Here is a 25378-nt window from a genome sequence, read left to right on the forward strand (position 1 = left end):
AACCTGTTCTCAATTAAGTTTTCAAAAATATACATAGTTCGATACATGTATGTATGATTCTATGTAAAATATTGTCCCTGTAATGCCCAGATTATCGCCACCTTATCCACCACTACAATTATATATTATCATAGTTCCATCTGCAATCTTTTACATTTTTTAATTCTGTGCAGCAACACTGGTAGAAATTCGCTTTAATGTAATGTAGGGTTAGAAATTGAGGAGAGCTGGGAGCTATTTAGTTCCTGATTGTAGCCCAGAAGAGCCTGGTTAGCTTGACACCACAGTTACCAGGAGCTTCCTTTGGTTCCCCAGGCAAACTGATGCTGAACAAACACAAATCTGTGCGTTTGGGACAATCTATAAATAAAAGGTAGGACACATCTATACAGCATTTAAAGCATAAGTGGGTCATGAATAATGAACCAAATGATATATTGACATCTTATACAAAAGTTAGACTTGTGTAACTCTATATACTAGCTCCTCATTCCCCAGTAGTAGCTCCTGGTCACTGGGTAATGCTGGATACTGTGAAGAATCCTACTGATCTCTCACTGAAACCCTGCCTAACTTCTCCTCCCAAGTGGCCAGGGTTGGGCAGATGCTTCCTGATCCCACCCCTTGGGGTGGTGTACTGTGGGAGGATCACCTGGGAGGAGATGGGTCCCAAGTTGGTGAGTAGTTTCCGTTGGGTAAAACACAGTATTTTTCCTCAGCTACGAAGACTCTTCCCAATGTACCTAAAGAGGTGATGGCTTATTGTCATCGTAATGTCCCTGACTCCTATATTAAAACTAGAACTGTCGACACAAGTCTTATAAAAAAAACGGAACAAGGCATCTGGCAATGTCTTTAATAAATTATGATCCACTGTAACTAATTCTAACAATCCTTTTAAAGATTTTGGGGAAATTAAATATACCCGTAAAAAGAACTCACATTTCCGAAGAACTCATTTTTATTGAAGGGGACTTCAAGTCCCAGAATCCCAGAGGTACTGGGACAAGGAAGAGGGTTGAAGAGGCATGCAGATGTAGCAGACAGGCAATTAAGTCTAGTGACCATTGCATTAGTCCGGCAAATGAGCTCAACAGCCCACACCAGAAAATTATTATTGCACCTGTGAAGCATAAAATGCCCCCTCAGGAAAGGGGAAGCAGAAGGCGCTGGAACGAGTGCTGCAGGGCAAGCTGCAGTAGTAGAAGTAGAGAAGAAGTATGAGCCTGCAAATCACGAAGACGTGGGAGCACAAGAGAGATGCCAGAATGTGAAGACAGCAGATTTCACCTGCAAGTTCTCAGAGTCCCAAAATCTGAAATGCAGAGGCTGCACAGCGGAAGATGTGCAGGAGACAGAAGCAAGAGGCGAGCTAAGGCTCTTGGGCGAAAAAAGAATCCCAATCCGAGTGGCTGGACCGGAATCACTCGTGCAGGAGAAGGGTGTGGGTCCCCAGCGATGCAGAAGCAGTAGAAGTGATAGTGGAAGTCTGGAAAGCAGCGCAACTTGCAAAGCAAGTGTCTGAGAAGCTAGTGAGTTAAGCACAGCGTTCTAACACTTTGCACAAGCCTTACTAGTAACTGTTTGTTTCCAACTCCTTATTGAATCGTGTATGACTTTATGCGAGCAGAAGCCGTTAGTTCTATTCAAAGTACTGTTCACAATGAATATGTAGCACTCACATATAATGTGAAAGACCTAACATTTGTGTGAGAGCTAAGGTCATTGAAATCCATTGTTGAACTACTTACTGTTGCTGTCTAAGGAGTGGTTGCGTGTCCCTAATTAAGAGGGAATGCTCTCTAAACCATTACCGAATACCTAATCTTGACAATATCCGAGTTACAAGGTATAATGTCTGAAAACTACATCAAAAGGAGGTTGCGTGTGCCTAATTGATATTCCCAAAGGAAATATCACATTCTTTCTTTACCTTTAATCATTGAAATCTACGTCATGTGTGCTTAATTGTGTTTTCAACAAAGAGACTGAATCTTATGATATCCAGAATTCTTTCCATTTCTTCAAAGTAAAGAATTTCAACTATTGAAGAGAAGGACACGCATTACCGAAACAAGAGGCAACCCCTTTTTAAAGTGATACCAACTTTTCCAAGAGTTAGAGACCTCCAATTCCACTGTAAAGGTAACACTCAAGTGGCCTAAAATACAAGTGCACCAGTATTACCTGAAGCTGAGAGAGTGGCACCAAGGCTTTTTGGTAATTACTTGGGGTTGATAACTAACAGCAAGGTGTGAATAAAGCAGGGGAAGGGGAAATAATTGCTTCTGAAAAAGTGTGGCAGACAGACAGGAGAGGCAAAAAGGGGCTGTCCCTTGAGAAAGTTATTAAAAGGAAGAGTGCCTTGCCTACCTGCAGCGGTTGAAGTCTTGTCAAAGCCTGCCTTACAATTCAAAGTACCTAGCTGTCGTTGTAGTACTTAAACTGAAGCAGAGTCATCTTCGACTCCTCTCTCTCCTTCCTCCCTCATACTCAGGACATTGTCAAGAAGTCCCACATTCAGCTTTTCCTTCTGAAAGGAATTCTACCTTTCCTGACCTTCCCCAGAGACTCGATGTTACCGAGGCTCTGGTTCTCTCTAGGTTTGACTATTGGAATAGCCTCTTCCTTAATCTACATTTCGAGGGGATTGGGTCCTCCGACGTATTCCATATCTATGACATGTAATCACCACAGCTGTGCTGCTTCGGAAACTTTTCGGCGTCTGCGTCGATGACGTCGATGCGCCGTCGTCGAGGACCACGTCCGACGTCATCCGATGTGATAAGTAGGACGCACGACGCCCATAGCCTCAGTTCCGTTTTTTCCGCGAACGTGTTGCTTCGTGTTTCTCGGTTTAAACGCCTCGACTCTTTGGAGTTCTGTTCTTCTCGGTTCTTCGAACCTGTTCGTTTGTGAAAATCCTTCTGAAGATGTCTACTTCGTCTTCGACCCCGCGTCCGGGTTTCAAGAAGTGCGGGGAGTGTGGGTCCAAGATGTCGGTGACGGACTCGCATGACGCCTGCCTCTGGTGCCTCGGGGAGGCCCACGACACGGATGACTGTATCGACTGCCATTCGCTCACGTCCAAAGTCTTACGCGAACGTAAGAAGAAGTTGTCGGTAGGTCGGGTGTCCAAGCCCCGGAAGTCGAAGTCTGCGGGGCTTTCGACGGATGATTCGAGGGGTGACTCTCCGTGTCATCGTCGGAAGTCTCGTGGGTCTCCTTCTAGGAGTCGGTCTCGCCACTCCTCAGCCTCTTCGAGGCATTCTCGGAAGCGCCGACACCGGTCGTCTTCCAGGTCCTCTTCGGAGGGCTCTGCCCGGCGCGTCGCTTACCCCTCCAGCCGTGCGACGCCGGAGGAATGGGCTTCCTTCGGGAAGAAGATGCTGGCGATTCTTGAGTCGCAGGGTACTCGGCCGTCCGCGCCCCCGAGTGGGGTCGGTCGTGTGAGGTCGAGAGACACCGCTCGCAAGAGTGGTCGGCACGAGTCACGGGAGAGGTCCCGTTCGGACAAGGGGACTCGTTCTCGACATACCCGTTCCAGGTCCCGGTCCTCGACGCGTTCGAGACCGTGTGCACCTGTGAGGTCTTCGAAGAAGGCATCGACGTCTGTGGCGTCGAGGGCGTCGACAGGCTTTCTCGAGGCTCTGGCTCCGAGGAAGTCGTCGATGCCGTCGACGCTCAGGTCGTCGAGGGACACGCTCGGGGCTCCGGCCTCGAGGGCTGTGTCGACGCCGCCGATTCTGGAGGCGCTGCATCTGACGTCGACGCCGATTTCCTCGACGCCGATCCTCTCGGCGCCGATGCCGGTTCTCTCGACGCTGGCGCCGATTCGCTCGACGCCATCGACGCCTTTCGTGTCGGAGGTACCCCAGGGCACGGGTGGACCCCCTAGGAAGGCTCTGGTTAAGAGCAAGCACTCTCGAGTGCCTTCTTTTTGCCACCTGGACTATATTTCAGAGGCGGATGAGGATTCTGATGGCCTGGTTCCTAGTCAGGTTCCGGATGAAATTGTCTCGGGCCATAGTCAGTTTGACGAGTTGAGACAGTCACTGCATGATGCCAGTGGACTGGACACCTCTCCGGAGGTGGAGATTTGTAGGCCTGAGCCTGGCTCTCATGCTGATTCCTCGTACCAGCGCCTTATGGCTAGGGTTTCTGAGTACTTGGGATGGTCTGCTCCCCCAGGGGAATTTGTGCAGGATGATCTGACAGACATCCTTGATGTTGGTCCCCCAACTGACCCGGTTCTGCCGTTCCATATGGCTTTACAGAGAAGGGTGGTGGCGGCTTGGACTGCTCCGGAGAGTCTCCCGGCGGTGGGCAGATCCTTGTCGCGAAAATACCGTCCAGCCAGTGGCGACCCCTGCTACTTGACCAGGCACCCCACTCCGGAGAGTTTGGTGGTGCAGGCGGCCACGGCCCCGGCGAAGCAGGCGTCGTACCCTACCATCCCTCCTGATAGGGACGACAAACGTTTTGATGGCTGGGCGAAGAATGTGTTTTCTTCTGGTGGTATGGCGCTTCAGGCGGCCAACTCCATTTGTGCCTTGTCGCGTTTCACGCACACTCTGTGGAACTGTGTTGCGTTAGCGGCTGAACATATTCCCGAAGGGGACGAACGGGATGGTTTCCTTGCTATGGTCCAGGATGGTAAGGATGCCATGTGTGAGTCCTTTCAGTCGGGTTTGGACTTAGCTGAATGCGTCAGTAGGTCCATGGCGGCGAGCACCGTGATACGCAGGTTTGCGTGGTTGCGGAGGTCGGGGTTTGCTCCTGATGTGCAGTTCCGGCTCCTCAACATGCCCTTTGACGGTGAACACCTTTTTGGCAGCAAGGCTGACGAGAGCCTTGAGAGGTTGCAGACCTCAAAAGCTGCAGCGAAGTCGTTGGGCGCTGCAGTTCGCCAACCTCTGCCTTTTCGTCCTAGGGGACAGCAGTGGAGGGGTGGTTCCTTTCGCTATTACTCATCCTTCAGTAAAGCGAGAGGAGCTGGCAGTCAAAGAGGCCAACGCAGGGGTGCCAGAGGTGGACGACAGGGTACCCGTGGTGCCAAGGCCGCTCGGACAGTTGCCTCTTTGCCCTCAGGTAACGCTGCAGCCGCTCCCACTCAGTCGTGAGGCCTTGTCCAATGGTTCGCCGGTTGGGGGAAGGCTGGCGCAGCATCTCGTAGAGTGGCAAGCCATTACTTCAGATGTGTTGGTTCTGGAGATCATAACCCACGGCTACTGTCTTCCCTTTCGGCACAGGCCTCGCGACAATCCACCGGGGAACCTCTCTTTGCAGAGTCCGGATCCGCTCCTTGCGCAGGAAATTCAAGCCCTGCTGGAGAAAGGCGCCATAGAACTGGTGCCTGTAGCGGAGAGGAACAAGGGATGGTATTCCCCTTATTTTTTGGTTTCGAAGAAAGACGGGGGATTGAGACCCATCATGGACTTGTGCGGTTTGAACAAACTCCTCAGGAAGGACAAGTTCAAGATGGTTACTCTCTCTCAAGTCCTCCAGGCCCTTCAGCTTCAGGACTGGTTGGTGTCACTCGACCTCAAGGATGCTTACTTCCATGTGCCGATCCATCCCAAGCACAAGAAGTACCTGAGGTTCGCGGTTGGCGACTCGTACTTTCAGTTTCGGGTCCTGCCGTTCGGATTGACCTCCGCCCCGAGGGTTTTCACCAAGCTCATGGTGGTGGTGGCAGCGCATCTCAGGCAAGGGGGGATTCACGTCTACCCCTACCTGGACGATTGGTTGATCAGGGGGAGCTCTCCCGAGCAAGTCCTGGATCATCTGTCGGTCACCTGTCGCTCCCTTCACAGGCTGGGCTTCTCCCTCAATTTAAAGAAGTCCCATTTGACGCCAACACAGCGGCTCCAGTACATCGGAGCAGAGCTCGACACTTCGCTGGGGCTGTGTTTTCCTCCCCAGGTGAGGGCTCTTCACATTCAGCAGATGGTGCACAAGTTTCAGCATGCCCAGACGCTCCCAGCGTTCGAGTTCTTGAGGTTGCTCGGCCTCATGGCATCCTGCATTCTTCTGGTGCCAGAGGCTCGCCTGCGGATGAGATCTTTGCAGTGGGCACTCAAGACGCAATGGTCGCAGTCCTCCGGCAGGATGTCGGACTCGATTCAGGTGCCGTCCTCGGTCGCCCGGGATCTTCTGTGGTGGGCCGTCGAAGGCAACTTGATGAGGGGGGCTCCATTTTGGCTTCCCTGGCCGGAGGTGACGATCGTGACGGATGCATCCCTCACGGGATGGGGAGCTCATGCCAACGGGCTGACAGTCAGCGGTCGTTGGTCTCCGTCGGAGTCCAGACTCCATATCAATCTGTTGGAGCTGAGGGCCGTCAGGCTAGCCCTGAAGGCTTTTCTGCCGTCTGTGCGAGGGAAGAATGTCCTGATCCTGACGGACAACACAGTGGCCATGCACTACCTCAACAAAAAGGGGGGGGGGGCAGGGTCACTTCCTCTGTGCAGGGAGGCGATGCAGCTCGAGTTCTGGGCCATCCAGCAGGAAGTTTCGATCTCGGCAGTTCATCTGGCCGGAGCCGAAAACGTGACGGCGGACGCTCTGAGCAGGCAGAGCGCGATCTCTCACGAGTGGGAGTTGGCTCAGGAGATTCTCCTGGAGATCTTAGCCCTTTGGGGGACCCCTCAAGTGGATCTCTTCGCCTCCAGTGTCAACCGGAAGTGCGAAAGGTTTTGCTCGCGGGAATTTCCTCCAAAAGGAGCCTTAGGAGACGCGTTCGTGGTGGAGTGGTCCTTCCCGCTGCTGTACGCGTTTCCTCCAGTCCCCGTCTTCCCGCAAGTGCTGCGGAGGTTACGGAGGTTCGGTTCCCGGATGATCCTCATTGCCCCGGCATGGGCTCGGAGGAGATGGTACCCGGACCTTCTTGACTTATCCATCTGCCCTCCACGTCGTCTTCCCTACCGAGACGATCTGCTCTCACGGGAGGGGGGTCAGGTTCTCCATCCAGAGGTCAGATCCCTCAACCTTCACGCTTGGCTTCTGAAAGGTTGAGTTATAAGGATTGGGACCTCCCTGAGGACGTGATGGAGGTGTTGCTTTCGGCCCGAAGGCCAGCAACAAAGTCTCTGTACCGTTGCCGTTGGCGTACGTTCTGCGACTGGTGCAGAGTTCAGAATGTGGATCCTTTTGCATGTGACATCCCCATGGTTCTGTCCTTTTTACTTTCTTTGGCCCACAGGGGCTTGCAAGTGGGTACCGTTAAGGGTTACCTGGCGGCGCTGTCCATCTTTAAGCGCTCGTCTGAAGAGTGTTCTTACTTTAAAATCCCTTTGATTTCACAGTTCCTGAAAGGGCTCACTAATGTGTTCCCTCCGTCACCTTTCCTGGTGCCCGGTTGGGATTTAAACCTTGTTCTTAAGTTTCTTATGGGTGCTCCGTTTGAGCCTTTACATTCTTGCCCTTTGAGGCTGTTAACTCTGAAAACTGTGTTTTTAGTTGCGGTTACTTCCGCTCGCAGAGTGAGTGAGTTACAGGCACTTTCAGTTAAGCCTCCCTTCACTGTATTTCACAAGGACAGGGTTGTCCTTAGAGTTCGTCCTTCTTTTCTTCCGAAGGTAGTGACGGAATTTCATTTGGCCCAGAAGGTTGTTCTTCCGGCATTCTATCCTCCTCCGCATCCTGGTAAGGAAGAGGAGAGGCTCCATAGGCTTGATCCTAGGAGAGCTTTAAGCTTTTATGTTTCACGCATGTCCCGGGTCAGAGTGGATGATCAACTCTTTATTGGTTACGCTGGAAAGCGTTTGGGGCAAGCTGTGACGAAACAGACTTTGTCTCGCTGGATTATTTTGGCCATCTCGGAGTACTACCGCTTGGCGGGTAAGGATCCACCGGCTGGCTTGCGGGCCCATTCTACCAGGGGTATGGCTGCGTCTACTGCCCTGCAGAGGGGTGTTCCTATTCGCAACATCTGTGATGCAGCCACCTGGGCTTCAGTACATACATTTGTACGTCACTATTCCCTCGATTCCATCCGAGCACAGGATCTGGCCTTTGGCAAGACGGTCCTTTGCTCTGCTATTTGATTGGCTATTCTAAATTTTGATTCTTAATTCTTTCCCTCCTCCTTGCTTTGGTACTGCTTTCGGAGTCTGTCATAGATATGGAATACGTCGGAGGACCCAATTCCCACGAAGAACAAGTTACTTTCTTACCTGGTAACGTTCTTTCGATGGAATGGTCCGACGACGTATTCCATATCGCTCCCGCCCTGCCTTCCCCGCTGCAGAATTTCTTTTGCGATTGCAGCTTACGTTCCGCAAGGCTTTGTGTCTGACTGGCAGTTGACTTATGTCACACATTCTGGGGGAAAAAACTACAACTGAGGCTATGGACGTCGTGCGTCCTACTTATCACATCGGATGACGTCGGACGTCGGAGGAGGTCCTCGACGACGGCGCATCGACGTCATCGACGCAGGACGCAGACAAGTTTCCGAAGCAGCACAGCTGTGGTGATTACATGTCATAGATATGGAATACGTCGTCGGACCATCCCATCGAAAGAACGTTACCAGGTAAGAAAGTAACTTGTTCTTTTCCACTCTGCGACCCTTCCAGCTAATCCAGAATAGGGCAGATAGACCTATCCTTGGCCTCAAGCCCAGGGACTGCATCTCTCCTGCCCTTCAAAGTCTTCACTGGCTCCCGATCACAGCATGGATTAAATTCAAATCTTTCTGCATCATCCACAAGGCTGTCTGGGGTTGGGGACCACTCTATCTGCAACTCTTTCTGACCAAACACTCTCCCTCTAGACTCTTGTGTTCCTCTGGCACTGACTCCTTTCATGTGAAGCAGTTTGCTAAACAGAGAGCAGGTGATCAATCGCTTTCCTCTTTGTCTCCTCCTTCACGCTCCCTCTCCCCTGCTAATCACACAGTACCTTGACTGGTGTGTAGGGCCCTTATGCATCCTCTGGGTCCTGTCCTCCCACGTCATCCGCTGCACTTGCTTCGGCTCACTCTCCCCCACTGGAGGTTGCACTTACATTTTCCTTCATAGCACTTCACCTGCTGCTGGCTATGAGCACCACAGCACCTAGCCCATACCGTCTCCCCTCCGCACTTGCACGTTCTGAATACTCACAAGGCATAGTAGGTTTGTCTTCCCCCTCCCACTGTCTCTTCTTTTTTGTTGTATTTAACTACATGTTTGTAATTATTATAACATTTTCTTCCATCCCTGTCCCCTCGCTGCGCTCTGTGGGTGCTTTGAGACAGTATGTGCTTGCTGTATAAGTGCCCAACAAGTGAAAAATAAATAAATAATAAGTTAGCAGATGTAACATGAAGTGGTATGAACCAGTAACGTACTGTGGGACAAAGGTGACTGTTCTCATGGTACCAACAGTAGAAGTATGGTTATTGAAGTGGAAGCATCAGCACAAAGACAACATCCTGACAAATAAATATATCAATGTAAAGTTGTAAATAACGAAGTCCTAACTGTTGATTACCAACTGTGTGTTATTGACAGTGGGGGATATCATACCTTCTTTTGAACTGTGGCAAACTTTCTGGAAGAAAAGACAATTTATCCCAGCCAGGATTGCCATTGGTGCTATTACTTTTCTAGAAGTTGGAAGTGGATCTTTCATTCAGGAACAAAGATTTGCTACCAGTGGATTCTTTGGTAAACTTTTTCCTTTGACTTTGAACCATCAAGATCTGGTTCAAAACCTCTTTTCCCTTTTGTTGAACATTTTTAGTTGACTTTGAATCCCTGGGGAGGGACCTTACCCAGGACAGGAGAAGGCCATTCAGATATTGTTAATATTGTTTACCATATTTTGTTGCTATATATTTTCTGTATGCTTGTTTAGTTTGAGGGCCTGTTAATCCCATGCTAGATAATGTTCCCTTAGCTGTTCGACTAGGCAGGGAACTCCTCTGTAAAGTAGGGCAAGCAAGGTATTTTCTTTATATAATTTACTTAATAAAATGGCATATTTTGAGAAATCTACAAGCAGTTGGCCTCCTCGCATTACTGACTGCTCACAATATCCAGGAGCTGCTTTTATCTCCTGGTTTTCCAATCTTAATTTCGAGCCCTATACTCCATGCAAATAAATTGCAACTTTTGTGATCCCACATAATGTCCCGATAATTAATGTGCATGACTGTTGCTGGCCTTTGACTGTTGTCCAGAGAATCGCTCAAACGGTTGTTTAACAGAATGTCATCTGGCGAGGGTGTGAAAGACTTAGCTTTTTCTTTTAATTAAAATAACATGATGCAGTTAATTCCTTTTCTGGAAGGGGCCTGCTAATCAGGTCAATGGTAAATTCCTAGCGCGTCCACGTACCTTACCTGCACCAGTCTCCTGACAACTACAGCATCTAATCTTCAGTGGAAGAGGACTGGCTCAATGATCACATGCGCATTCCTGTTACCTGCTGGAAACCGGGTCCCTGCAGATCAAGTTTACCTTGCCACCATATGGCAACAATTATTACATTCTGGATTAGAGGTACAGAAGTTAAAATGAAGCCTGTAAGATTAAGCTAGCTGGCTAGTGAGACAATAGACAGGATGCTGCCTGCCTTTGATTCTCCAGGAGGATGTGTAACCCCTTCCCTCTGGCACATGAGCTCTCACTGGGAGATCTCCTGGGACCTGTGCTTCAATGGGGCACTTGCATATAGCAAAGGCCATCCTCATACTAGGGTGCTGCAGACCAAAGAGCCCTTGAACTCAGCAGCTGTAGGAAAGGGGTGGGAGAGTAACCAAAAGGGAGAAGCTGATCTGGGAAGGGCCTCCACCATCTTGCAATTCTCTTGGGGCTATTTCCTTTCCTGTCCCCTCAATTTCCTGCGGAACACAGTGTTCTGGACATGATGCAAGAAAGGTCACTACTTACAATTGGAATTGTAACCCTTACAACTTTTGTCCAATACACAGTTACATTTTGCCTTTTTATAAAGAAGGGCTATCCCACTCCTTCCTTGATTTATCTTTGGACTCCAGAAAAAAGGACACTTTTGTGCCTCTGTTGGGAGACCAATTATGGGGCCACCCTTGTGTCCGGCATTGCAACTATATATCCACATAGATTGCTGAAATGTGACTGTTATGGAATTGTATATAACTGTTGATATTCACAAGTCACTTGAGGTGAAGGTGCATCACAAATTTCAGTACGCACTATTGAATTTATAAATCTTGTGGCAAAGATCCAATACTTGGACATGGATCCTGCTGTCAGGTATCTCGTTTTAATTATGAAAATAAGCAAAATAAGACCTTAAGAAAGGTAAACAAAAACCTTTTTAACAGCAAAATAATAAAAGCTGTTAAACTGAGAATGAATAAATTGTTTAATTCGAAATATTGCAAATAATGGGTATGGTATACTAAACCTAATGTGTACACCACATGACAAAAACATGAGGTTGTTTACCTAAACTGAAAGACAAACATTTAATTGCAAAGTACTGTACGCCTCCTGTATTGAGAGTGCAGTCAATTCCAGAGTACTGTGACATGGAAGGGAATGCAGGAGGCTCCAAGGAAAGCTCTGTCCCCTAATCATCCCCTGGTTCCAGTGGGCGTGAATTGCTGTCTGTGGGTTAAGGCCTCAACTGCAAGCTGCAACTGGAGCAGGCTCTTGTTCAATAGATGTGAAGAATCCTCTATAGGTGCCACCCATGCTCACTGGATTGTGGGTGCAACAGAAGGACTTGCCTTGTCCTGGAGCCTCTGAATTGGGGCTTGTAGCAACTGCAAAATCAAAGAAGTAGCCCTTGCCTCTTCCTGAATCACCGAACCGTCTCGACATCTGTTTAGGCACCCTCAACGTCCAAACTATTGCGAGCAAACTGAAGGAGTCATCCTTGTCCTCGACACTCCAACACCTTTGCATCTTCTAATTTGCTCGATGCCAAAGCTCTGCCGTCTGCGTATCCGAGACCTGCAGTGTCTTTCGGCATTCCCAACTCAACACTGCCACCAGGTCTTCATGCTTTAAGTGCCAGCTAGGCGCCACTGCAGGACCCCAACACTGTTCACCCAGCAGAGCCACTTGCCACTGAAGACCAGTCTCGGCTTTTCCGCACCGCAGGCCACCGACCTGACATCACCTGCTGCCCCCAGCGTCTTTGACCCACAAGCTGACACTGCTGCAGAACAGCACTGCATAATGGGACTGGGCCCCAAGCTCATGACTCAGCACTGGTTCAACGCAGAGAAGCCTCACATGATGCTGTTGAGCACTGAAGTAAGAAATAAAGTACTGTGAAGCGCCCTGCCCCTCCTAGTCCAGTTTCTGGGACCGTAGTGTCTTTTAAGGTCCTTTTCTTGAAATACTTAGCCTATTAATTGCTTGGCTGGTCACCCCTGTTAAAAGTACCCAGAGTGCTATCCTATGCCAGTTCTGCGTTTTCTGTGTTCCTTCCAAAGGGGTAGGTTTGTGTTGGTATGTTTCTATTTATTTGCATTCTTCATTGTTTAAAGTATATATTTGTATAGAACTTTGATTGGATGTTCTTTTAGGTTGGAGTCTGTGTGCTGTTGCTGTTTGGGTTGCTACTCTGAACATTTGCACCCCTCAGAGTTTAACCTTGCCACAAAAGATGAAAGGAGGTATACCTGTCGGGCTGTATCTGTTTTACCTTTATGATTGGGATCACTGCTGAACTGTTATGGGGCTGAGTAGGCGATCATTCCACTATTCATCCCTGTGCTCTTGTGTAGCAGTTGCTCTTTCGTCACAGGAGGCATCTTTGTTCAGAATGATCTGTTTGTCCACCTATTTGTCCACTCATTTGCGTTTAAGGCACTTTTTTCATTCATGTACACCTCAAAGGAGGTCGTTGAGGCGTTCAACTGGTCGTTCAGTCGATCAACTGGCTGCGTGAGGCGTCCTGTTCAGTGATTGAAAACATGTATTTATTTTTTCATCCCGTGTTACCACATTACTAATCCGTAGTGCTAATGGCCTTAAAACCCCGTTCCAAGTACTGGAACGGGGGTAACGGCCCAGAGCCCTCATTAATGGCCCTCTCTTCGCTCAGCCCAGAGTCCTCATTAATGGCCCCCTCTTCGCTCGGCCCGTTTACTTGGTCTTCCCTTTGAACGGGGGTTTAACGCCACATTGAATGACGTTCAGACAAGAACACAAACTGTTACTACACCTGTGAATAGTAACTGACCTGCCTGTTCACATTTGGAGTACATACGTGTGTTATTAACTAGTTAAGTCCTAGTGTTGTAGACAACGTCTACCACACAACACTGCCTAGCACATACTCTGTGCTTCATTCCCATGCGGATGAGGGAGGACAGCATGCTCCCCTCCTGGTCTTTCCTTTAGCACTGGTCTAAACCTGGTACTTTAGCCCTGTTGCTGCTTTTTTATCTGAACACCTCCCAGAATGCAAGGTTTGTTAGACGAGTCTTGCATTGAAGCATTGCATCACTGGCGAGCATCTGACACCAACTATAGTTTCGATATGTTGTGATGAAATGTCTGACTGAATTATATATATTTATTTTACTGCTTTATGATGGGCTGTCATGTTTTTGTAATGCCCTTGTAGGTGCACTGTGAAAGAATCGACTTCCGAAAAGAAAAGAACTTATATTCGCTATTTGCTGAAGGAGTACAATGGAATCAATTTGGATGTGGATGTCTCTGAAACTCAATTCGTTGAAATGCAGACTTTTGGGGGTATCTTATCCAGAGCCTACTCCTTTATCTAGGTGGTCTTCAGAATCGCCTTTTCAGACTTGGAACATGTACTCCCAGGCCTTTCTGGCTGCATCCCTTCTACTGTTTTTGGCTGTTTTTGTTTTATCACGGTGCAGCAAACAAGTGACGACTTCTAAGCAGTTAGTGAGGAGGAGAGCTGGCCCCAGAGTACGCTGCTCACCGACTTCCGCAGGCCAACTGCTCCGCATCTGGATGGAAGGATTTTCCTTGTTTTTGGTTCTTTGCATGATTTTGACTGTGCCCTGGGAATGGGTGCGTCTGTACCAGATAGAAGTGGCAAAAAAGATGGCGGTCCTTTCTGAGGTAAGTCCTTTTTCCAACAAGCGAATACACCAGTGGAGGAAGGAGCAAATGTGTGAAATCGCTTAAGTACTATTCATTGGCTAACATGTTCGCTTGTCTGTTAACTTTAAAATGTGATGAACCAAACTACCTTTTGAATATTACAAAATAAGCTATTATTTTTTAAATAATTGCCCATCTCACCATAAGTTACTAAGTAGTCCGCTTGCACTGAAAAAAAAAATCCCCCAAATTGCGCTTTGCAACAATTATAGTTAATAGGCTACAGAGACTTTTAAATCCTGCAACTTATGTTTCAATTTGTTTGGTATTTAGCCAGTGACTTTCATGTGACTAAAGTCCTGCTTGTGGCCCGACAAAAGTGAAATATCGGTCAAAGGCAGCAAAGTTTTAAATGCGTGCCTGGTTCTGAATCGTATACATCTGCTGTAATGGATGCAGGTTCTGGTGTTGTGGGAGGGGAGGCAGAGGGCCAGAGGTTTCCTTAAAGGGCCACTGGCCACTACCATTACACTATTTTGTGAAATTGCGGGTATACATTCGTGTACTGTGCAATCCACATGCTTCTGAATCACACCATCGCCTATGTCTGTTGCTTTACTCCTCTGTTGCCTAACCCACGTGACATAAGTCACCACCTCTAGAAGCTTTCCAGTATATTTACTACAGCCTAATCAGGAAGCTAGAGCCCACATGACCCCTATTCCTGTTCTCATGCGGCTAAGCACACCATGTGACAGTTAGGGACGTGTTGCTGGGTGTACAGTCACCTTGGAGGCTTACATAATTCCCACCCAGGCTTACTGGCTCCCCTGTGTGTGCCAGCCAATCAAATCTCTCACTGTAACACCTCTCTAAAACATTCCGCACTTAGTGCTTAACTCCCCAGAAATGGCTGTGTTTGTGCTACCTACTTGGCTCATCACCAATGAAATATTGTCTCCTAAGACAGACCTCCCCCTTTTGTGCTCTCAGCACACGTTACACACGTTGCATTTCATCATCATACATGATTATTCGCTTAACTCCCCCAGGGTTCATAGTACCTTTTTATTAATTAACCTACTTGTGTACATTCTTTTATTGTTGTGTTAATTTATGGCTAAAATTTTTTGTCGTCTTTTTTTCCTACGGGCATACGTTTTTAATGTGAACATGAAGGCATAATCATGGAGTAGTCAATCTGCATAATTAACAAAATTTCAATTAGTATTCTCTTGTCCTCTCCACTGCCAGTCTTAATTTCATTAATAGTAATTTGTACAATATTAAGCAATGATTGTAACACTTTTTCTGTGTGGAGATGCAGAGTTCTCAGGACCATTGTGGCAGCAGCACCAGTATCAGAGTCAAAATGCAAATATGTCAGCTACCCCTCCAATCAATACCGTCCATTGATATGGTCAGACTAGATTTGAATTTTCATGCAACCATTTTTTTGGAACTAAAGTGGCGCACTGGTGCACACTCCGATGTGCTAACTCAGAGGCATTGTTTTCTGGATTAAATATTGCTCTATTATGTAGAGGTTGTAATGTCTGAATCGTTGTATGTCTGCCATTTCTAACACGTTTTTTAAAGCAATAGGGAATGATAGAGGACCAATCAATGGCCCTCTTGTATTTTAGTTGGAGTTTGTACTTCACTTCAGCAAGCCAGAACAAGCCATATATCCATCATAGTTATTAGGATAAAACTCATAACAAGTTCTAGCCCTCCTTTTGGATACGTACGGACACATTGAAGTAATTTGACATCAATCATTTAACAGTCCCCTCCAAACTGGCTTGACCTTCAAGAGCTACTGTGACACCTGGATTTATTTTCTTGACACGCTGTTTGTCGGGGTACTTTGGGCTACATCGTCCAGTTCTTTTAGGTTCTGATCTGGTCGTGTCTATATTCTGCAATGTTTACCACATAATGAGTGGGACTTCAATTTCCCAGATGTCAGAGTATTGTGCAACTTACTGATATGTCTAAGCCCAGATTCCTCAAACCACCCCTGAAGCTTTAAAGAAAAGAAGCATCTGACGTTTTCAGTGTTGCAGTACCAGTTGGCAAACTTCTGCGCATTCCTCCAAGGATCAAGATTGCTGGGACTCCTGAATCTTCACTCAAGCCTCCTGGAAAGAAATGATGTCTGACATCCTTGCGGATGGATCTCAGCTGGTCATTAGGAAGTCTTGCATTTCACTCAAGGCAATGTCCTATTCGATCCTTTGACCTGCAATAGTGATTTAAAAGATGTGCCACGTTTACTGCTTCAGTAATACTGATTAAATCTTTGATGAGCACTTCTCATAAGTTTGCATCTGTTTTAACTTTGAACCCGCCATTATTCAAGTAATTATTTTCAATCCAGCCTCTCCCTGTTATTTTCCTGGTACCCATTGCATGCTGAGACTTTCGAGTAATTTCCTTCCCACACTCTGCCTTCCAAACTTCTTCTGGTTCTTTTGTTCAATAAAATGCACATTTGCATAAGTCTTCTCACTGTTCCTGCCAAATAATTGGAAAAATAAACGTTACTTCACTTCAGCAGTAGTAGATAAATGTGCATTGAACCAAGTAATCCTGTTTAGGATTTCCACTTTGTAGGACAAGTTTTTGCTAAATGAGTGTGTGCAGTCTTGCTTATCGACAAATTGCTTTGGCAATGTATTTCCTTGTCCAATTTCGATGGGATGACAGTTTAGCATCGATTTCAAAGGTTTGCTTGTAGGACTCGCCCGTGGGATGCTTTTCCCTCATTGGTGAGTGTGCAGAGAACAGGCGTAATCATTGTTTCTAGCTTTCTCGGGAATTACATTTGGAAATATAGCTCACCTTTGACTTCATGTAGCATCACCATGTTCTTTACTTCTTGTATGCTGCCATCAGTCGTCCACTGTATCGCAGGTTGATGTTGTTAAACTCCTCTGTATTTCTTGGAATGCATGAGAGAGCAAGATCTACATTTTGTACTTTTGGACACGCGGTTTCTTTAATCTGTCACCTTTTTTTTTTTTTTTATAGATTGTGCCTGCACAATTTTTGCTGCACTTCATTGTTTAGCCCACTCTGGGATATTTGCTGCTTTTTCAATGACCCCGTGCTCTCAATCATTTGCCAACTATTCTGGCAGCGCTCTACAAGCTGATGACACTTGCGCATATGCGCATTCACCCTCACCAGTAATATGGTAAATAAGTTACCTTACACTCCCAGGAAGCACTTATTAATTTCGACCCTGCTACACCAATACATTCCTCCATCTCCCCAATTGTCAGTTTCTATTCTCTGTAGTGCAGATTACCTCCCTGCTCCGGCTCCCTTGATGGAATATTATACATTTGTTGCAATCAATGCACGCAACACTCATCATATGAGCTGCAGGCGAACAAATGAACTACTCCTCAGTTAAGCAGCATTCTGCTCATCAGGATATACAGATAGTGCTTCAGTTGGCCTCCTGGATAAGCTACATACTGGCATGGGTCGAGGGTGCCATAACTTTGCACCTCACAGCTTGTTGGGTATCAGCAACTCCTCAAAAGTTCCAGCCCATCTGGATGGCAGTTCTTCCTTGGTGGGTCCCCGCTTCCAGTAGGAAGGATGATACAGTGCTGCTGGTTCCTTTGCCAGTACGTCTTGGACCTGTTGATAAACGCATTTCACAACTGTGACTGGTTCTTGGGAGAAGAGCAATATCTCCTTCTCGTATAGTGCCTTGGCTCCAAGGCAACTGCAGAGCCTGTGGTAAATGCACCAGTCTTCAAGTGAGAATTTCATACGTGCTTAATGTAAGCCTGTCAACCGGTTAGCAGGATGGTCATCGAGGAGGGGTGGCAGCACGTCTGGCCATGTCAAACCAGTTTGTGTGCACATTTTATTTTTCAGTCGCTCCACCGCGGCTGCGGATTATGAATCGGGGCAAAGTAGTTTCTGCTGAATGTTTAGCACCTTACGCAGCTCGTGATTCCGTTTTACTGTGAAGTGTGTTCCTCGGCCACCGTTTCTCTCATTTTTGTGTGCACTTGAGTATTACATGCCACATGTCGTCCACTACAGCTCGTTTGCTGGCTTTGAGAGTTGGATAAGTCTCAATCCGTTTTGAAAATCAGTGGACGATTACCAGTGCATAACTTTAGCCTGCCACTTTCTCTAGCTAGATAAACTTGAGTCTGCTCCCTGTTTCACTTTTATGTTATATGTTTTAATAGGCATTTATATAGCGCCTTTCACCATTGGTATGGTCTCAATGCACTGTATGCTTTTGCCCATGCACTCCTGCTGACGAATTAAACGCTTGCACAAAAACTGAAAACGCAGGAAAACTCTAACCTCTGGACCAGAGTATTATACCAGCAAGACCAGAAAAATTGTCCAGAGAAAAATGTTTACAAAGGTATATCAACGTTTTTTATTTTTAATTGATACATAAATTAAAAGAAAGTGAAGACTCGGGAGCCTATAGGAGCGGCAGCTCCTTATCTGCACTGCCAGAGCAGTGCCCCATCAGCTGTTCCACCGCCCTATGAAAGGTAAGCCTTAAGGCTTTCCTGCTAGCAGCTGCGACGAGTGAACAAACGAAGCGAAAAAGACGACGTCTGCATTTGTAATTATAGACGTGATTCCCGAGTGAAGCAGCGCCGCATTGTGTTCTTTACTGCCCGAATTTCACTGGGCTCATCTTGTGCCACCATAGGCACCCTTGAGACTAACTGCATCCCAAAATGGCCGCCCCATTCTCTAGGATGTGTGTCCCTGTGTAAGAGAGCCAACATCCTCCAACATCTAGAAGCCGGATTGGCTGAAGGTGCATTTTTTTAGCACTAATCCGCCCGCCGTCTAGGCGCACGCCGGCCCCAGCACAAAGGCACAGGCACCAAGGCTTGTGTACCTGTCCCGAGCCTGTCCAGAAAATGACCACAGGCCAAGGCTGACCCATCTTGCTGAAATTCCTGTTTGGGGACCTGGTAAGCTCTACAACCATGATCCCAACTCCCTGATTCGAACCTTGTCTGCATAAAAACTAACTTTGCGCTCGACCCCTCAGTAAGACTAAAAGCTGTCACCCCTTTACATTTAAGTCAATTGTGTATACTTCAAACTTAGATGGTGCCCCCTTGCATTTTGAGTAATTGTGCATATTTCGAATTTAGATGGTGCCCCATTGCATTTGGAGTAATTGTGCATATTTCGAACTTAGATGGTGCCCCTTGCATTTTGAGTAAATTGTGCATATTTCGAATCTGGATGGTGCCCCCTTGCATTTTGAGTAAATTGTGCATATTTCGAATCTGGATGGTGCCCCCTTGCATTTTGAGTTAACTGTGCATATTCAAACTTAGATGGCGCCCCTTGCACTTGTGTCACCCCCTCGCATTTGAGTCAACTGTGCTTATCTCAAACCTAGTTGATAAGCTCGGCATTACCCTCTGCTCCTCTGTCTAAGAGCACCACATCCAGCCTAGGTACCGCCTACCAGCTCTCTACTAAATGTATCATTTGAACTCAAGCACTGTCGCTGGTGCCCAGGCCTGAGGACCCCTCCTAAGCGTTAGACTAACCACCATACATCTGAACATAATTTCATTATCACTTAGCATGTTTCACTTGATCGGTCTGATCGCCTGCCTCCCCACCATCAACACAGCATTGCCTAACATGTCACCTCACTCATCCAACACCATGTACTCAACAACACCAAACATTAAACTATCTAGCAGCTCACTTCTAGACATAAATGACTCGCATCTAGAGCCTCCTACCAGCTTCCCTTGCTCCACCATAGACAGAAATCTTAGACTTAGAGCTAGATTAGCAAAATTCTACGAGCCACTCGCCCACTCTATGCCCACTGCACAGAGACACAGACCCACGACTGTCAGCCTAAACACACTAAAACCTAACTTATCTCAGAACGCCCACCCCAAACTTCCACACAGTCCCCTTAAACAGAGTAATCCAGGAATCTTAACGACTACAACCACAGCGAGCCCCGTAATTAAGGCAGCCCTGATCAACGCCAGATCACTAGTAGCGTATGCAACAGAAATTGCCGACCTGATCCTTAAAGAAGACCTTGACCTCCTTGCCATTACTGAGACGTGGCTACACCCGGCAGCAGGCCCTATGCTTATGCTTGCAGTCCCAGATAACTACTCTATCCTGAAACAAGACCGACCTAACTCCAGAGGAGGAGGTGTTGCTATTATCCACACAAAATCAGTCTCACCATGAGACTAGCTACCATGACTAATGTTCCATCGTGCGAATTACTCTCAAAGTCCCCCTTACCACTGCCCAAACGCTCAACATCCACGTGATTTACCGCCCTCCAGGTCCAATAGGCACATTCGATGAGGACATTAACACTTTCTTATCCAGCAACCTTAAAAATACCACTCAAGTACTCATTCTGGGGGACTTCAATATGGGCTTTAATGACCCAGAAGACCAATCTGCCTACATTATGAGCAATACCCTCTCTGAACTAGGATTTACCCAAAGAAGCATGGAACCCACACATGCCAAAGGCAGAATACTTGATTGGGTGGCTGACCACAATTGTGAAGCTAATATTTTCGACATCTCACCACTAGCCTGGACCGACCACCATCTGGTATCGTTCACGCTTTCTACCATCCAACCTCCACCCTTGCCGCCCAGTAGGGCCCCACCTATACTTATAAGAAACAAAAAAAGTATCACTGTGGAGAGACCCATCCCAAACCTACTCCCCACTCTCAATGCACTCCATGACAACCTGGATCCCGAAGTTCTGATTGACGAATATAACAAAATGATGTCCACCTCACTGGACTTAATCGCACCCCTTAAACTAAGACCAAGTAAGCCTAAAAGGCATTTGAATAAATGGTACACACCATTCCTCAAAAACCTAAAGCAGCAAAAAAGAAACTGCGAGGCCACTTGGAAAAAATCCCCCTCAGTAGCTAATAAACTTAAACTTACCAAAATAGCTGCCCTCTATAAAAAAGAAATTATCCTAGCAAAACGAACCTCCTTCGACTCCTGCATATCCTGCGCCAAATCAAACATGAAGGAATTATTCTCCATACTTAAAGAAGCATAAACTCCTATAACACAACCAGACACTTGTAGTAAAGATAAAATCTGGTGCGGTGAAATCCAAAATGCATGTCATGATCCCTGCTTCCAAGGGGTCAGGACTTGCCCCACGACCTTGGAAGCAGGCCCATGACTCTGATCCCAGGAACCAGCCAGTCCCTATAGGGGCCCTCTGGACCTTGTCCTGGCGCCAGTGGCGCCAGGCTCATGATGGTGACTGGTCCCGGCACAGGAAGCGCCGGGCTCATATTAGATAAGAGTGCTTGGTGGACCTACCTGTAGCAGACCATGCTGCTTACTTACCAGCTAACTGGTCTCCTGATCCTTCTCTGCCTGGAACTACTTTTTCTGTCTGGGTGGAGCAGGAGCCACTCCCTGGAAGCAGAACACAGGAACTCTTCTAGAAATCTGGAACTCTTTTCTTACCTTGGTGGGGCCGTGGAAGGAGATTCCTAAGCACTACAGAAGGCTATTTAAACCACACCCGATTGGTTTCACGTGCTTCGCGTTATTCTGCATCTGCAGCAGGACGCTCACCGTGTCAGCTCCAGGAAACCTCCAGCTCCAGATCCTGTGAACACGAAATAACCTGCTGGAATCCAATCTTCAGTCTTCTTCAGTCTTCTGCAGCTCCTGCAAAACAAAGGCACAGGTTAGGCTAACGTAAAGGCAGCGAATCTACTTACCTAATCCAACGGCAGCATCCAAGGCGCCTTTTTCTGCCTTTCTCTTCCGGCATCCGACATCTGCAAAGAGAGAGAACATCGGTCAGTAATATTCAACTACAAGTTCTGCTTACCTGTGTTACGCCCGTTCCAACTCAGCTCGCGCTGCATTCCGGCACCTGCAAGGCAAGATACATCGGTTAGTAACGCTTAGTTACAAGACTGCTTACCCGTCGCTTTCAATCTGTTCGCGCTGCACCTCAGCACCTGCAAAGACAAAAGAGACATTACGGAGCATTCTCCAGCGCTAGTGCAGTCTTTCTACTTACGTGCCATTAGAAGGATAATCTTCATCGTCACAGCATCTGAAAAGGGAAAGACATAGACTTTACAGACTTAAGACTTTTGAAAGAGAAGAGAACAATGCAAAAGGAACTTTAATACTTACAAGGCACGCTCGTGCATTAACGGCGTCTTCGCTCTCAGCAAATCCTCTGCTATCAAGAGGCAGAGCTCGCATCCAGTGAAGCAACTGGATCCAGCGCCCCTGCACAAGACGCAGGATGGAGAGCCCGGCATTTACCTATATAAGGTAAGCGCAATATCAACCCAGTTCCACGGGGAAAGAATGGGCGAGAGGGGCCAGGAACTTTCCGAACCTTCCAAACACTAATACCTTGGTTTACCCTTGCAGACATCTCACTCTTCAGCTTAAACTGTCGGTGGGAAGGGGGCCCAGTCCGGGAGCAAAACGAACCCTGCGCCTAACACTGAAGACAGTATCCTCGCCAGATCAAGACCTGCGCCTCCGGGGGAACCAGGTGAGCGTTACAATGCATTAGCCAATAAGATTGCTACCCTACAAAATAAAATTGCATGCTAAAAAGCCTCCTTAAATGACCGGTACCTGTCCAAGTCACCCGAGAAGCCCACCTTAAGGGAAACTACCCGCTTCAACTTCTCCAAAGTCACCACACGTGAAGTTGAACAAATCATCCTGTCTTTGAAAACTTCCAACTGCCAGGGAGACTTATGCCCCGCACAGCATATTAAAGATGCTGCTCACGACCTCTCCCCTTTCATCACAAAACTAATCAATGCTTCCTTTTCCACCGGCTCTATCCCTCCTAACCTAAAACAATCCTGGGTACTTCCATTACTAAAAAAAACCTACACTTGACCCAGCCACACCTACTAACTACAGACCTATAACGACTGTACCATTCCTGCTAAAATTCCTGGATAAGGTCGCCTATGTACAAATTCAGAAACACTTGGAAGAATCTCACCTACTCGGAGATAGACAATCAGGATTCCGTCCCCAACATGGGATTGAGACGGCTCTTATTGACCTTAAAACACAGATCGATAAATTCAGAGACAATGGCCAAGCCGCTCTACTCCTCGACCTCTCTGCAGGGCTTGACTTGGTCGATCACTCTATCCTATGTACACACCTCCACACCTCAGCTCATTTCTCTGTCAAGGCCATCACATGGATCAGATCTTTCCTTAATGGCAGAACCATGAGGGTTTTTTCACCTACAGCTGCAGCAGACCCTATACCTATTACCTGTGGTGTGCCATAGGGTTCTTGTGTCTCCCCCACATTGTACAATATATTTACCAAGCCCCTTTTCGATGATCTGGATCATCTCGGTATCACCTATACTAACTATGCAGATGATACCCAGATCCGCCTCCCGCTTTCTGGAGATTATGGGAAGGATTTGGCCTTGGTTAATAGAGTGTACATCATCATCCAGGCATGGATGGCCACACCTGGACTATGCCTGAATGATGATAAAACTAAACTCATCATACTAGGCACCACTGCTAGCCTAAAGAAACTAGGCCCTGCCTATTCATCCTTCATGATCGATGGCAACAGTATCAAGGTGGGACAAGTAGTTAAAACGCTAGGCGTCTACCTGGATTCTAACCTTGCCTTCAATAAACAGGTGAACTCCTTAGCCTCTTCCATGGCCTATACATGTAAATTGATCCGTGCAGCCAAACCTTTTCTGTCCGACACTAGCTGCCTGACCCTTGCTAGAGCCCTCAAATTGTCCCGCCTGGACTATTCTAACGCGCTCTATCTTGGGTCCTCCAGAGTCATCACTAACAAATTACAAATCCTCCAGAACAACGCTCTTAGAGCGGCACTGGGCATCTCCACAAGAGAGCATATCGCAGCACACAGCCTCCAGAATAACTGGCTCCCTATCAAAGATAAAATTCTACTAAAAACTGCGTCACTCACTCAACAACGCTGCTCCAATCTACTTAATTGATAATTTCATAGACAGACTTCCCTGAGACCCACTAGAACTGCCTATAAAGACTGCCTTTCCGTCCCCAATTTTAAACGCTCCTCCATAGCAATAGCTTCCCAGTGAAAGCGGCTAAATTATGGAACTCCCTACCCACTACTCTTAGAATGGACCTACCCTATCTAAACTTCCGATTAAAGATGGTCGCATGGCTGAAAACGGAAGCCATCTAACATTTTATGCATGAAGTCCTGATACGCCAGATAACTGTTTACCCTGTATTTACATATGCTTACCTGTATTCTGTATATAATCTTGTAACGTTTTTTATTGTAACTTCTATCACTGCTATGTACATACTTGTATATATTACTGTTGCTGTAACTAAGCTTTGGAAATTCATGCTACTGCTGCGCCTTGTTACCTTAGGGTATTCTGTCGCGTTACAAATAATAAATAAATAATTAATTAATCACAGTTTATTAAACACTACACAGTTAGACAAACACAGCAAAGCAGCAGCATTATTTTACCTAAAAAAAAGGCTAATGAAACTCACACACACTTTCCATTCATAGTTTGACATTCAAACACACCTCAGCAGTCAGTGACATTCATACAAGTTGTTTAAAAACAGGAAAAAGTATTATACATATATGAGGAGCGCAATTCATGATTTTTCCCCTAAGAACAATGATTATTTTAGAATTTATACAAAAAAACAATAGAAGTTATTAAGACAATCTATTGTAAAGGTGGATCACAACAAGAAAATACACAGATCACATCCCTTTGTGTTTTTTTTCTCAACCAGTTTCGACGTGGAATGTTAATTTAAACAACGTCTTCATCGGGAGGAAGATGAAACCATACTGGACTGCAGAAACTGCTGTGTGAGACAGGTTGGCGGAGTAGAATGTCTGCGCCGTAGCACTTCAACTTGTGCCCCAATCGGTCCCAAGATCTTGAGGGGTCTCGACTTGCTTTTACACGGTCAAAAGCAGCCACTACTTAATGTGAGCTACATAGACGCGGCCTGCAGAAGGCTGGTCTAAACGTGGTACTCCCGATAAGCAGATGAAAGCTGTTAGTCTTCCGTACTTTGGGAAAAGACAGCAGCGAACGCTGCGCTTGCGCGTTAAGCGGGAAACAAACAATAAACAACCAAACAAATAAATTGGCGACATAACTGTTTTGTCACTTGTGAAAAACCCTGGACATACCACTTCTTTCATATGAAGTTTACTCCCCTCCCCCCTCGCAACATGCGCAATGGCATGGGGCATGCATGCTAAATAAAACAATAGTGATTTGTGAACAAATG

The 25378-nt window shown here is 46.9% G+C and overlaps 1 long non-coding RNA gene across 6 annotated transcripts in view; it reads left to right on the forward strand.

Moving 5' to 3' along the window:
* The window catches only part of LOC138580471 (uncharacterized), a 940189-nt gene that overhangs the window by 366166 nt on the left and 548645 nt on the right, over nt 1-25378 (forward strand). For all 6 annotated transcript variants that reach the window (XR_011304271.1, XR_011304266.1, XR_011304268.1 and 3 more), the window contains one exon: nt 13561-14036. This is a non-coding gene — a long non-coding RNA (uncharacterized lncRNA). The remainder of the gene's footprint in view (nt 1-13560; nt 14037-25378) is intronic.

This window comes from Ambystoma mexicanum, chromosome 3p, assembly GCF_040938575.1.
Source record: "Ambystoma mexicanum isolate Mex_15411 chromosome 3p, UKY_AmexF1_1, whole genome shotgun sequence".
In the NCBI taxonomy this organism is placed as follows: domain Eukaryota; kingdom Metazoa; phylum Chordata; class Amphibia; order Caudata; family Ambystomatidae; genus Ambystoma; species Ambystoma mexicanum.